This window comes from Lithobates pipiens, unplaced genomic scaffold, assembly GCF_037356315.1.
Source record: "Lithobates pipiens isolate NorthernLeopardFrog02 unplaced genomic scaffold, aLitPip1_a1.2 Scaffold_16, whole genome shotgun sequence".
NCBI lineage: Eukaryota > Metazoa > Chordata > Amphibia > Anura > Ranidae > Lithobates > Lithobates pipiens.
In genome coordinates, this window is record NW_027507748.1 from 259626543 (window position 1) to 259637460 (window position 10918).

A 10918-nucleotide genomic window follows, 5' to 3' on the forward strand; every position below is an offset into this window, starting at 1 on the left:
AAGGATCCCCACAACATGATGCTGCCACCACCATGTTTCACGGTGGGGATGGCGTGTTCAGGGTGATGTGCAGTGTTAGTTTTATGCCACATATAGCGTTTTGCTTTTGGGCATAAAAGTTACATTTTGGTCTCATCTGACCAGAGAACCTTCTTCCACCTGTTTCCTGTGTCCCCACATGGCTTCTCGCAAACTGCAAATGGGACTTCTTATGGCTTTCTTTCAACAATGGCTTTCTTCTTGCCATGCTTCTATAAAGGCCAGATTTGTGGAGTGCATGACTAATAGTGGTCAGATTCTCCCACCTGAGCTGTGGATCTCTGCAACTCCTCCAGAGTTACCATGGGCCTCTTGGCTGCTTCTCTGAATAATGCTCTTCTTGTCCGGCCTGTCAGTTTAGGTGTACAGCCATGTCTTGGTAGATTTTCAGTTGTGCCATACTCTTTCCATTTTTGGAAGACGGATTGAATCGTGCTCCGTGAGATGTTCAAAGAGTGGAATTTTCTTTATAAACTAACCCTGCTTTAAACTTTTACACAATTGTATCCCTGACCTGTCTGGTGTGTTCCTTGGCCTTCATTATGCTGTTTGTTCACTTATGTTCTCTTGTTCTCTAATAAACCCTTGAGGGCTTCAGAGAACAGCTGTATTTATACTAAAATTAAATGACACACAAGTGGACTCTTTTTACTAATTAGGTGACTTCTGAAGGCAATTGGTTCCACCAGATTTTAGTTAGGTGTATCAGAGTAAAGGGGATGAATACAAATGCACACCACACTTTTCAGATATTTGTAAAAACATTTGAAAATCATTTATCATTTTCCTTTCTCTTCACAATTATGTGCCACTTTGTGTTGGTCTATCACATAAAATCCCAATAAAAAACCTTGTGGAAAATGTCAAGGGTTGTGAATACTTTTCCAAGGCACTGTATTTTCCATATTTGCAAAAAATGTTTTTACTATGAAAAAAAGAAAGCTACCACATCAGGGACATAGATTCTTCAAGAGTATTGGGGGCACCGCAGCTTCCGCTGACAATTGCTGCTCACCAGAAACACTTACATCAGCTGCTCCTGCCACCTGTCAGAACGTAGTTTGCTGTGGCTCCGCCTAATTATTTTCCTCTAGGAGTCTGAAAAAGAACCTCTCCCCCAGGAAAAAAATATATATGGCCTTGCACCACATCTAGGAACTGTAATATGCAATATATTGTATTTTTGTTCTTGGGTTTAGTTATCCTTTAATTCTAAATGAATGACCTGTAAGAGCTTTTGAAGCAAATTTGTCACAGTTGCACGGGCATGCGAAATGTTAAGGCTTGACATGTGGGATATCTATTTTCTCAGCATAACCTGATCTTTTCCTATTTTACCAGAAATGGGTAATATACGGCATCATATGCATTTGTGTGCATTTAACCGATTGCCGCCCGCCCACCGTCAAATGAAGGAGAGGCGGTGTGGCTCTCGTTCCGGGTGAATGTCATATGATGGCGCACCCAAACGGGCGCTACCGATCACGGGTCACGATCGTAGCTGCGATGTGTTGCACGGCATGACCCCGATCTCTGTAAAGAGCCACAGCTCTTTAACCATGTGATCGGCTGTGTCTAATCACAGGGGGTCACATGTAAACACGGAAATGCTGGTAATCGGCTCTCATCGCCTCACACTGACAAGAGTGTGTGGTGAGGAGAGCCGATCAGTGGCATCTTCATGCAGGGGACATCCAGACATGTTATTAAGGCACTGATCATCAGTGTCCTGATTACGATACAGTGCTACCAGTGCCAGCAATCAGTGCCTGCCAGTGCCAGCAATTAATGCCCACAAGTGCCCATTTGTGATGCCAGTCAGTGCTGAATTTCAATGCCCATCAGTGCCGCCCATCAATGACACCTATCTGTGCCCCCTACCAGTGCCGCCTATCAGTGCCCACCAGTGCTGCCCATCAATGCCACCTATCCGTGCCCCCTACCAGTGCCCATCAGTACTGCCTATCAGTGATCATCAGTGCTATATATCCGTGCCACCTATCATAAGTGCCACATATTAGTGCCTCCTCATCAGTGCCACCTAATCGGTACCCATAGGTGCTGCCTCATCAGTGCCTATAAGTGCCACCTCATCAGTGCAGCCTATCAGTGCCCATTTGTGCCACCTCATCAGTGCACATCAGTGAAGGAGAAAAATTACTTATTTATAAAATTTACTGACAGAAACTAAGAAAAACTTTTTTTCTCAAAATTTTGGTCTTTTTTTGTAAAAAATAAAAAACCGTGATTAAAAATTTCACATGGTTACAGTGTAGTATGAACGGCAATTATCATTCAAAGTGTGACAGCACTGAAATCTGAAAATTGGCCTGGGCAGGAAGGGGGTGAAAGTGCCCTGTAGGCAAGTGGTTAAACTAACTTTAGTGTATTCTTTACTGAAAAACAGTAGCACTAATTGTGTAACATAAAAAAATTGTGCTACCGCGATTTTATTCTTCAAGGTTCCTTCTTCCAGAAAATATATAATTTTCAAGATTTGATTATTCTTCAAGCCTAAGATTATTATAATATGCATGCAAAAACAGCTCTGACAGCAAAAGGTTTTAAAGCCACTGGCTTGGTAATGGATGGTACAACAGTAATAAAGACGTTATTCACTGGGAAATAAAATCTGATTGTATTAAACCAGCTTTGTATTTGTATTTAAATTCCATGTCCGCCATACACTGTATTTAAACAAAGGACTCTCTCTATATACCAGAGACTAGCCATCACTGTGTGATGGTGGTGATTACCCACACAGAGGTGCACAGGTTCCATGTATCCCTGTGCACGCAGTTCTATTCATGTCAATTGAGATACAGCCCCTGCTCCTAATTTAACGCCCATGTGAGTGCATGGCCCCGAATGCACCCTGTCTGCATTCAGAACACCTGTGAATCCCATGCAGGTAAACATGGCCCTCGCACAAGCATATGCTGCAGTGAACCCGTGGGAACAAGGCCATATCCTAATGCTGAGCAACTGTTTCTTATCACCACCATGGCTTTACTGCTTCTGCATGCCTGCAGTTCACCTATGCCAAATCTGTCCTCAATCCTAATGGTGCCTAGAATTTAACAATCTGACCAAACAATTCTTCACATAATAGGACAATAAGATTGGATCCATGAATTATCTAAAGCACAACACACGTTACAATCTGATTCAGGACTGGTGTAAGGATTTTTTTACACCCTAGGCAAAAACCTAATTTTGTCGCCCCCCTTGGCTTTACCCCTGACCCCACCCCCTTTGCCCTGCCCATGTGACAGGAGATGGTGCTTTACAGGCATCGGCTCTGCTTCCTCTAGCGCTGGCTCCAGTGCTGCACTGCGCCTCTAATTACACTACCGGTCGGATGGAGCAGCTGCCTGACCTGCCTGAGGCTGAGTTAGTTACATGCTGCAGCCTGCAGATGCACAGGGAAACCAGTGGCTGGGCGCCCCTAGGCAGCAGTGTGCCCTAAGTGGTTGCCTAGATTGCCCAGTGGTAGCACTGGCCCTGATCTGACTGTACAACCTCCTTTAGATCTGCCAGCAATTATGTAGTGCAAGGGCCTGTCTGATTGGATAAATTAAAGTGGAACTAAACCCATTGATTTAAAGTGGTTGTAAACCCTTACAAACCACTTTGACCTACAGGTAAGCCTAGATTAAGGCTTACCTGTATGTCCAAGAAATATCTCCTAAACCTACACGGTTTAGGAGATATTTACCTGAAGACAGCCACCTCTGTCTATGGCGCATGCGCCGTAGACAGTGGTGCGCAGGCGCACTGGGTAAGCCGCAGATCGCGGCGATATGCCGCGAGTGTCGGTTCCCGTGCGCATGCGCGGGAGTGACGTCATCGCTGCTCCGGCGAATCACAGCGCTGGAGCAGTGAGACCCACGGAGACCCACCAAGAAGATGGACGCTCGGAACTACAGAGGACAGCGGTGACTTTGCTGGCTCCTGTGTCAGGTAAGTGACACATAATGGACTACTATGTGATGCATAGTAGTCCATTATGCTTTACCTTTGCAGGGAATCAAAGAGGAAGTAAACCCATCAGGGTTTACTTCCTCTTTAAGGTGGTTGTAAACCTCACATATATGAACAAAGCACATCCTTCTAAACTGCGTACCTGTCTCTATCCAAAGCACTGAGTTTGATTTCGCTCTGCAGCTTGGTTCCTTTGGTATCTGCATGAGTCACTTCTGAAGGCTTTTCCTGACAAGAGGTAAAAAGGTAATGGGAAGTAGAGCTTCAGCACACAGTCTATGACTGATATCCTCAGCTGTGTGAAGGGGGTCCCTTCCCTCCAATCAGGGCTCCAAGCTCTCCTCACTGTGATCTGAAGCATGAGACTTCAGATCCCCACCCACTGCTGAGAAAAAAATAATTTAATCTGTGTTGATTTAGAACAATTTACAAATGGCCACAGATAACCAGGTACAACGCATGTAGGAGGATTTGTTTCATCTGTGTATCAACTGAGGCCATTTACTTCACTGGATATATGGAATGGTTTTCAACTGCTTTAACTGTTTCACAAAACAAGGTATTCCATAAATAATAGCTATCATGATTCCTTGTGCTCTTGAACTGTCACGCCATCAAATGGCTATTGTCATAACCATGCAGCACCGGGTAACTGTAGATCAAACAGAGTCTAAGATGCCATCTTCCTGGGTTGTAAAGGATAGAAGGGTTTAGTTCTTCTTTAGGCAGGTCCCAGTATTACATGGTGAGATTGTAACATGCTTCATGACCTTAAAAGATGCATACTGTGTTATCGATTGATTTTTCAAGCAAAAATTACCAATTTCATTGAAATGATTGTGGAAAGTGGATAATTCAATGTAGTCATTAAAGAGGTTTCTTCTGCCACCCCCACTCCACAAAAAATGTCAATAATATATAATACATTAAATATAAATAAGCACACTCACCTATGTCCACCCTGCCTTTCTATCCTATGGACTCCTTTTTCAGGCTGCCTCTGTGCAGCCAGTGTCCCTGCTCCCGCACCATCATCAAGTCAAACCTTTTTATACCTAATGCATTGCCTGCATCAAGGTAAAAAGCTCCCCACTATCAGTTTTACCCCCATCCCTAAATACTTACCTGGCTCCTCCAAAAATCCACTGCTGTCCTGGCTGCAGCACTGCAACTCACAGTAGAAACGGAAACTGCTGCCAGTCAAACTCCAGTGAGGAGGGAGCAGGGCATGTTTTACTGTCACTGTGTGTATTGATGAGCACAGACTGGCTCTCGGGCACGCATGCACGGGTGCCCTCTTCGCACCCAGAGGAAGATGTAGACAGCGCCTGCGGCGGGGGACTGCCAAAGAGGAGGTCATATGCACAGAGCAGGTAAGTATACCCTATATTATTTTCAAACAAAAAATATTATCCTTCAAAATCCCTTTAATTATGTTGTCCAAGATAGAATGCATGACATCTCGTTTTGCTCATGTACAGTATAGCATTACACTCATCTTTACTTTAAAAAAAAAAAGCCTTCCCCCCGAGATCTCATGAGATCATAGGGGAGAAAGGTTTTTTTCAACGGCAAATGACTCTCTTGCTGTGCAGTGTAAGCATGAGATGAAGTCTGTCCAGCTTAAGCAGAGCTCCACCCAAAAGGGGAAGCTCCGCTTGTCTGCCTCATCCCCACCTCCGCGGCCACATTTGCCACCTTTTGGAAGGGAGCGAGTTCCTGATTTTGACAGGTACTCATTCCCACTTCTGGTTCAAGAGGACTTTAGTACAGGATCTCCCTGAAGGAAGATCCTTCAGTGCCTTCAGGAGAACCAGGAAGTTGACACAAAAAGGGTAAAGTAAACCCGAAACATATATATATATATATATATATATTTTTTTAAATCAGTGCTGGATGATTTCACATTAGCATTTAGAGATGTGAAACTTAGTAAAACGGGAAAAACACTTTAAGAGTCCTTTCACCTACGGCGCAGCCGCGTTAGCGGCAAAGCGCCCCTAGTTTTAGCGGTGCTGTACCGCGTTGCTTTAGAGGCGCTTTCCAGCCGCTAGCGGGGAGCTTTTAAAGCACAGAGGCAGGCACTTCCGCGGCACTGCCCATTGATTTCAATGCTGCTTGCAGGACTTTAACATCCTGCCAGTGGAGACCCCAGTGTGAAAGCACTCGGGCTTTCACACTTGGACTGCAGGTGAGGCATTTTTCAGGCGCTATTTTTAGCACTAAAGTTCCTGAAAAACGCCTCCTGTGTGAAAGGGGTCTAAGGCTGGATTCTCACCTGTGGCATTTTTAGTGCTTTTTGTATTTTGCAGATTTGCTCTACAGAACGTGTTCCATAGGAAACCATGATAAATAGACTGTAGCGCAAATCTGCAAAATGCAGAAAGCACTAAAAATGCCTCGTGTGACTCCAGCCTAAGGGAGTTGTAAAGTCTCAAGGTATTTCACCCTAATGCATCCTATACATTAAGATGAGCAACCTTCTGTGCTGCAGCAGCCCCCCTTTTTCTTACCTGAACCCGATCGTTCCAGCAACAAGCACAAGCCCAGCAGCTCCAGCTGCTGTCTCTGTCCTCATTGGATAGATTGATAGCATTGGCTCTCGTTGCGGTCAATCAAATCCAGTGACATGGGAGCCGTGGACGGGGCCGAGTCCTGCTGTCTGTGTCAATGAACACAGCAGCGGGCCTCATGAGCGCACCCACACGCTTGTCCCCAGGAGCTCCACCGGGGCACCCCAGAAGAAGAGGCTTGGGGCTGCTCTGTGCAAAACCCTTGCACAGAGCAGGTAAGTATAACATATTTGTTATTTAAAGAAAACAACAACTAAAAAACGAAACTTTGCGATCACTTTAAGTGTACAGCGTATCAAACAGTCTTTTCAATCTTGGACAATAAACCAATAATAGATAACAAGTATGTATATAAACACAAATTGTTCCTTGTATGGTCACCCTTAGAGATGTCATCTGAAAAATTTTTTTATTTTTCTTTATGATTTCCCTTCTATTTGATGTAGAACAGTGGTCTCCAAGCTTCGGCCCAGGGGCCAGATGTGGCCCTTTGCTTGCCTTTATCTGGCCCTTGGTGCACTATTACTCCCACTGATATAAGACACTATTCTGCCATCTGAAATCAAAAATATGGCACCATTTCTCCTACTGACACCCAAAATGGGGCACCATTTCTCCTACTGATACCAAGGGGGCACCATTTCTCCTACTGACACCAATGATGGGGCACCATGTATCCTACCGACACCACCAAGGGGGCACCATTTCTCCTACTGACACCAAGGGGGCACCATTTCTCCTACTGACACCAAAAATGGGGCACCATTTCTCCTACTGACACCCAAAATGGGGCACCATTTCTCCTACTGATACCAAGGGGGCACCATTTCTCCTACTGACACCAATGATGGGGCACCATGTATCCTACCGACACCACCAAGGGGGCACCATTTCTCCTACTGACACCAAGGGGGCACCATTTCTCCTACTGACACCAAAAATGGGGCACCATTTCTCCTACTGATACCAAGGGGGCACCATTTCTCCTACTGACAACAAAAATGGGGCACCATTTCTCCTACTGATACCAAGGGGGCACCATTTCTCCTACTGACACCAAAAATGGGGCACCATTTCTCCTACTGATACCAAGGGAGCACCATTTCTCCTACTGACACCAATAATGGGGCACCATTTCTCCTACTGACACCACCAAGGGGGCACCATTTTTCCTACTGACACCAACAACAGGGTACCATTTCTCCTACTGACACCAATAATGGGGCACCATTTCTCCTACTGACACCACCAAGGGGGCACCATTTTTCCTACTGACACCAACAACAGGGTACCATTTCTCCTACTGATACCAAAAATAGGGCACCATTTCTCCTACTGACACCAAAAATGGGGCACCATTTCTCCTACTGATACCAAGGGGGCACCATTTCTCCTACTGACACCAACTATGGGGCACAATTTCTCCTACTGACACCAACAAGGGTGCACCAGTTCTCCTACTGACACCATTTCTTCTACTGGCACCAACAATGGGGTACCATTTCTCTTACTAACACCAACAATGGGGCACAATTTTCCTACTGACACCAACAATGGGACACTATTCCTCGCACTAGTACCAAATGTGGGGATGTTTACTCCCACTGATGCCAAGAAAATTTCCTCTCCCGCTGTCCACAGTTTGCCCCCCCCCCCCCTAAAGTCTAAAGGACAATAAATTGTCCCTTTGTTTAGGAAGTTTAGAGACCCCTGATCTAGAAGATCCCTCTGCGTCTGTGTAACACACAACTCATAAAAAGATCCAAATTATTATTATTATTATTCACAATTTATATAGCGCCAACAGTTTACACAGCGCTTTACAATGTATAGGGGAAATAATAATAATGCATAATAATTATAATAATGCTAAATAATGCATAAAATAAAATAAATAAAGGTAAAATGGCGAGGTCTTCTCTAACAGTGGCATCACCCAGGTGCTGTCATGAGGGACCTCTCCAGTGACAGCCCCTCTTGTCAGGTCCTCCTGGACCCCTCTATTCTGTACCCCTCAACAACTGCTGTCCCTGCAGTCCAGCTCCTCTCTCCTGCTCCTGCACCATTCCCCCCTCTACCTGGCACTCCTCCGCCCCCCGTTCTATCTGCCGTGCTCCCCCTCCCCCGTGTCGTTATCCTCTTTACAGGAAAGCCCCATCTTTCCCGGGAGTTGGAACTGACCGTACAGCTGTTCCAGAATTGATGCATAGAGCCGGCTGTCTCCCCCTCCGCGTCTCTACGAAGTGGAACAGTCCAAGCCGCAGACTAGATGAGAGTCCTAAATAACCTGTGACGACTGTACCAAGTGTTCTGTCAGAAGGGGGGGGGGGTGAACGGCTGAAAAGCAAAGATCAGCTGCAGACCGAGGAGAAAGAGAAAAAAAGGGGGGTGTGACAGAGAGGAAAGGGTGCAATGGTTAGGGATTCAGGAGGGGGATGAAGAACACAGAAGAGCTGAAAGAGGAAGTGGCCCTCTGTGCTTAGTACATGACGGGATAGGGAAAGGCAGGAGAGTGATGAAGATATTATAGGCACAATGCGGCCACTGTGTTAGGAGCCTCCGTGAAGGAGACGCTACAGAGACATGTTATGTAAGAGCAGCTGCAAGGTCAGTGGATGAGAGAGACACGTCACGAGGAGGAGGCCAGGACTGAGGAGGAGGACTGAGGAGGAGGCCAGGACTGAGGAGAAGGATGCTGCTCTGAGCACCATACAGCACGTTAACTCAGCAGCTGCTCCAGAGGGATTGGAATAGTGGCTGAGCCATTCTTTCTATAGCACCTGGTCTCATCCTGGACTAATAATAAGTCACAGGAATTAGGAGCTTTACCCTATTTAGTTCAAAGCCGACACATGACAAAAACATGAAAAGGAAACTCGTTTATTTTCAGGCCTCGTGCACACGGAACCTAAATAGGAAAACTGCTTATAGAGGCATTGTGCTTTTTTTTCAGCCTGTAAAAACACCCTTCTGTAAGCCTGTGTGCACATTTCTTTATTTATTATAGGTGGTTACATAGCGCCGTCAATTGACACCGTGCTTTACATATGCCATCGCGCCGATATGGACCAAAACCTCTGAGGAATGTTTCCAACACCTTGTTGAATCTGTGCTACAAAAATGAAGGCAGCTCCGAAAGCAAAAGGGTGGTCCATCAGAATGGGCGACCCATCGGATTAGGTAACGGAAGTGACATTCTGTCAGCTTGCGCAGACGTCCCACCGCTACTAGGTTTGCTCATCTGACAGAACACCTGTAGTCAGAAGAAGGCAGCGGACATCTTACTACACCCAGCTTGGTCTTGAATTTCAGAGTAATTTTAGCAGTAACGTGAGCGTATATAAATACATATAGTATATTGACAACTGTGATGTTGTTTGGATAGTTACATAGTAAGTAAGGTTGAATACAGACACCAGTCCATCCAGTTCAACCTGAGTGAGTGTCTACAGTTGTCCGTATCCCTGTACATTGCACACTCACATCAGTCCCTACCCTCAAGCCCACAATCCAAGGTCCCCATTCATATACTAGGGCCAATTTTGGACAGAAGCCAATTAACCTACCTGCATGTCTTTGGAGTGTGGGAGGAAGCTAGAGTACCTGGAGGAAGCCCTCACAGGCACAGGGAGAACATGCAAACTCCAGGCAGGTAGTGTCGTGGTTGTAATTCAAACCAGCGACCCTTTTTACTGCTAGGTGAGAGTGCTACCCACTACACCACTGTGTCCCCCAATGGATGTTACATTTTGAAAGAAACTGGATGCCAACAGTAGGAAGGTGGCGGAGGCCATGTTGCTACACCCTGCACTGCTCAGCGCTAAACCTTTAGGGCAGGGGTAGGCAACAATAAATGAAGTTGTAAACCCTTGTTTGTTTAAAAAAATGTCATACTTACCTCCACTGTGCAGTTCGTTTTGCACAGAGTGATCCGAACCTCCTCTTCTGGGGTCCCACGGTGGCGCTGGTGGCTCCACCCAGCATCAAGTGTCCACAGTGGAGAAGGGCTCTCCTTAGTGGACACCCATGCAGGCACGTACCCAAGTCCTGCATCTGTGTCCATTCATACAGAATGCAGGACTCGCCCCCCCGACGCCACGTCATTAGATTTGTTTGATAGCAGTGGGAGCCAATGGCTGCGCTGCTATCAATCTATCCAATTGGGACAGCTACATATTCGGCTGCTAGCGGGGGTTAAAACCGCCCCACAAGCAGCCAAATAGCGCTGCTAAAATGATGGTAAAGCGACGCTTTACCGCTGATGCCTGGGGTGTCTCAGTGTGAAAGGGGTCTAAAGCAGAGCATCAAACAGAGTGCAATGC

General features: G+C 46.0%; 1 protein-coding gene across 1 annotated transcript in view; it reads right to left on the reverse strand.

Moving 5' to 3' along the window:
• Positions 1-9181, reverse strand: part of LOC143982517 (AMP deaminase 2-like) — a 235981-nt gene extending 226800 nt beyond the window's left edge. The window contains exon 1 of the mRNA XM_077481331.1: positions 8778-9181. The gene's annotated coding sequence lies outside the window, so the exon portion shown is untranslated. The remainder of the gene's footprint in view (positions 1-8777) is intronic.
• Between the last annotated feature and the right edge of the window lie 1737 nt (positions 9182-10918).